The following is a 3,655-nucleotide window of genomic DNA, read 5'->3' on the forward strand; positions in this document are numbered from 1 at the left end:
TCATGATCATCAACCTACAAAATAAAATAACAAAGGAAAATATATAAAATATAACATTGGGTTGCCTCCCAACAAGCGCTTCTTTAATGTCAGTAGCTTGACAGAGGGCTCTCATGGAGCCTCACAGATGCTCAGAGCAATGTTGGAACCTCCCCAACACCAAACTTAGAGTTTGAGTGTGGGGTTCAAAACCTAGAGTTTGGTTGTGCCCTCCCAACACCAAACTTAGAGTTTGACTGTGGGGCTCTGTTGACTCTGATTTGAGAGAAGTTCTTCATGCGTCCTCTCCATGGTGACAGAGGGATATCCTTGAGCCTTAAACACAAGGGATTCTTCATTCATTGAATGATCAGTTCACCTCTATCAACATCAATCACAGCCTTTGCTGTGGCTAGGAAGGGTGCCAAGGATGATAGATTCCATGCACTTCCCAGTCTCTAGGACTATGAAATCAGCAGGGATGTAATGGTCTTCAATTTTTACCAAAACATCCTCTACAAGTCCATAAGCTTGTTTTCTTGAATTGTCTGCCATCTCTAGTGAGATTCTTGCAGCTTGCACCTCAAAGATCCCTAGCTTCTCCATTACAGAGAGAGGCATGAGGTTTACACTTGACCCTAAGTCACACAGAGCCTTCTTGAAGGTCAATATGCCTATGGTACAAGGTATGGAGAACTTCCCAGGGTCCTGCCTTTTTTGAGGTAATTTCTGCCTAGACAAGTTATCCAATTCTTTGGTGAGCAAAGGAGGTTCGTTCTCCCAAGTCTCATTTCCAAATAACTTGTCATTTAGCTTCATGATTGCTCCAAGGTATTTAGCAACTTGCTCTTCAGTGACATACTCATCCTCTTCAGAGGAAGAATACTCATCAGAGCTCATGAAAGGCAGAAGTAAGTCCAATGGAATCTCTATGGTCTCAATTTGAGCCTCAGATTCCCATGGTTCCTCATTAGGGAACTCATTGGAGGCTAGTGCACGCCCATTGAGGTCTTCCTCAGTGGCGTTCACTTCCTCTCCTTCCTCTCCAAATTCGGCCATGTTGATGGCCTTGCACTCTCCTTTTGGATTTTCTTCTGTATTGCTTGGAAGAGTACTAGGAGGGAGTTCAGTAATCTTCTTGCTCAGCTGTCCCACTTGTGCCTCCAAATTCCTAATGGAGAACCTTGTTTCAGTCATGAAACTTTGAGTGGTTTTTGATTAGATCAGAGACCATGGTTGCTAAGTCAGAGTGGTTCTGCTTAGAATTCTCTGTCTGTTGCTGAGAAGATGATGGAAAGGTTTGCCATTGCTAAACCTGTTTCTTCCATCATTATTGTGTTAAAACCTTGTGAGGTCTCTGTTGATCCTTCCATGAGAAATTTGGATGATTTCTCCATGAAGAATTATAGGTGTTTCCATAGGGTTCTCCTAGGTAATTCACCTCTTCTATTGAAGGGTTCTCAGGATCATAGGCTTCTTCTTCAGATGAAGCATCCTTAGTACTGCTTGGTGCATTTTGCATTCCAGACAGACTTTGAGAAATCAAATTGACTTGTTGAGTCAATATCTTGTTCTGAGCCAGAATGGCATTCAGAGTATCAATCTCAAGAACTCCTTTCTTCTGATTAGTCCCATTGTTCACAGGATTCCTTTCAGAAGTGTACATGAATTGGTTATTTGCAACCATTTCAATTAGTTCTTGAGCTTCTGTAGGCGTCTTCTTCAGATGAAGAGATCCTCCAGCAGAGCTATCCAAAGACATCTTGGATAGTTCTGAGAGACCATCATAGAAAATACCTATGATGCTCCATTCAGAAAGCATGTCAGAAGGACATTTTTTGATCAATTGTTTGTATCTTTCCCAAGCTTCATAGAGAGATTCTCCATCCTTCTGTCTGAAGGTTTGGACTTCCACTCTAAGCTTACTCAATTTTTGAGGTGGAAAGAACTTTGCCAAGAAGGCATTGACTAGCTTTTCCCATGAGTCCAGGCCTTCTTTAGGTTGTGAGTCCAACCATGTCCTAGCTCTGTCTCTTATAGCAAAAGGGAATAGCATCAGTCTGTAGACCTCAGGGTCAACCCCATTAGTCTTGACAGTGTCACAGATTTGCAAGAATTCAGCTAAGAACTGATGAGGATCTTCCAGTGGAAGTCCATGGAACTTGCAATTTTGTTGCATTAGAGAGAAACTAATTGAGGCTTAAGCTCAAAGTTGTTTGCTCCAATGGCAGGGATAGAGATGCTTCTCCCATAGAAGTCGGGAGTAGGTGCAGTAAAGTCACCCAGCACCTTCCTTGCATTGTTGGCATTGTTGTTGTTTTCGGCTGCCATGTGTTCTTCTTCTTTGAAGATTTCTGTTAGGTCCTCTACAGAGAGTTGTGCTTTAGCTTCTCTTAGCTTTCGCTTCAAGGTCCTTTCAGGTTCAGGATCAGCTTCAACAAGAATGCTTTTGTCTTTGTTCCTGCTCATATGAAAGAGAAGAGAACAAGAAAATGTGGATTCCCTTATGCCACAGTATAGAGATTCCTTGAGGTGTCAGAGAAGAAGAAAAATAGAAGGAAGAAGGAGAAGAATTCGAACTTAGTCAGACAGAGTTCGAATTGTGCATTGAGGAGTGGTGCTCCATAAATAGAAGGATGTGAGAAGAGGGGAAGAGCTTTTTCGAAAATTAAGTTAAAAAGATTTTTTTTTTTAAAAAAAAAAATAATTTTGAAAAACTTTAATTGATTTTCGAAAATCAAGAGTGGGAAAGAAATCAAGTAATTTTTGAAAAAGACTTTGAATTTAGAAATCAAAAAGATATGATTGAAAACTATTTTGAAAGAGATGTGATTAAAAAGATATGATTGAGAAGATATGATTTGAAAACAATTTTAAAAAGATTTTATTTTAAAAAAAAATTAATAACTTGGCTATCAAGAAAAGATATGATTCAAACATTAAACCTTTCTCAACAGAAAAGGCAACATACTTGAAATGTTGAATCAAATCATTAATTGATAGGAAGTATCTTTGAAAAAGGAAAGAAATTGATTTTGAAAACATTTGATTGAAAAGATATGATTTGAAAAAGATTTGATTTTGAAAAACTTTGAAAACTTGAAAAAAAATTAATTTGAAAACAAAATCATCCCCCTTGTGCCATCCTGGCGTTAAACGCCCAGAATGGTGCACATTCTGGCGTTTAACGCCCAATGCACTACCTTTTTGGGCGTTAAACGCCCAACCAGGCACCCTGGCTGGCGTTTAAACGCCAGTCTATCCTTCTTCACTGGGCATTTTGAACGCCCAGCTTTTTCTGTGTAATTCCTCTGCTGCATGTTCTGAATCTTCAGTTCCTTGTACTATTGACTTGAAAATAGAACCAAGATCAAATAAACAATGCATGCAAGACACCAAACTTAAAATTAGACACTAGACTCAAACAAGAAACATAAAATATTTTTGGTTTTTATGATTTTGAAATTTTTTTGGATTTTTCGAAAATTATATGGAAATAGAAACTAAAGGTTTCAGAATTCTTAATTTGGATTCCAGGAATCATTGCAATGCTAGTCTAAGACTCCGGTCCAGGAATTAGACATGGCTTCACAGCCAGCCAAGCTTTCAAAGAAAGCTTCGGTCCAAAACACTAGACATGGCCAATGGCCAGCCAAGCCTTAGCAGATCATTGCTC

At 39.3% G+C, this 3,655-nt stretch overlaps 1 non-coding gene across 1 annotated transcript; it reads left to right on the forward strand.

The window, feature by feature from the left end:
- The first annotated feature begins 1,795 nt into the window (after positions 1-1,795).
- Positions 1,796-1,903, forward strand: LOC130947996 (small nucleolar RNA R71). The gene has a single exon (XR_009072897.1). It is a non-coding gene; the product is annotated as a small nucleolar RNA R71 (small nucleolar RNA).
- The last annotated feature ends 1,752 nt before the right edge of the window (positions 1,904-3,655 follow it).

This window comes from Arachis stenosperma, chromosome 1 (genome assembly GCF_014773155.1).
Source record: "Arachis stenosperma cultivar V10309 chromosome 1, arast.V10309.gnm1.PFL2, whole genome shotgun sequence".
Classification (NCBI taxonomy): Eukaryota; Viridiplantae; Streptophyta; class Magnoliopsida; order Fabales; family Fabaceae; genus Arachis; species Arachis stenosperma.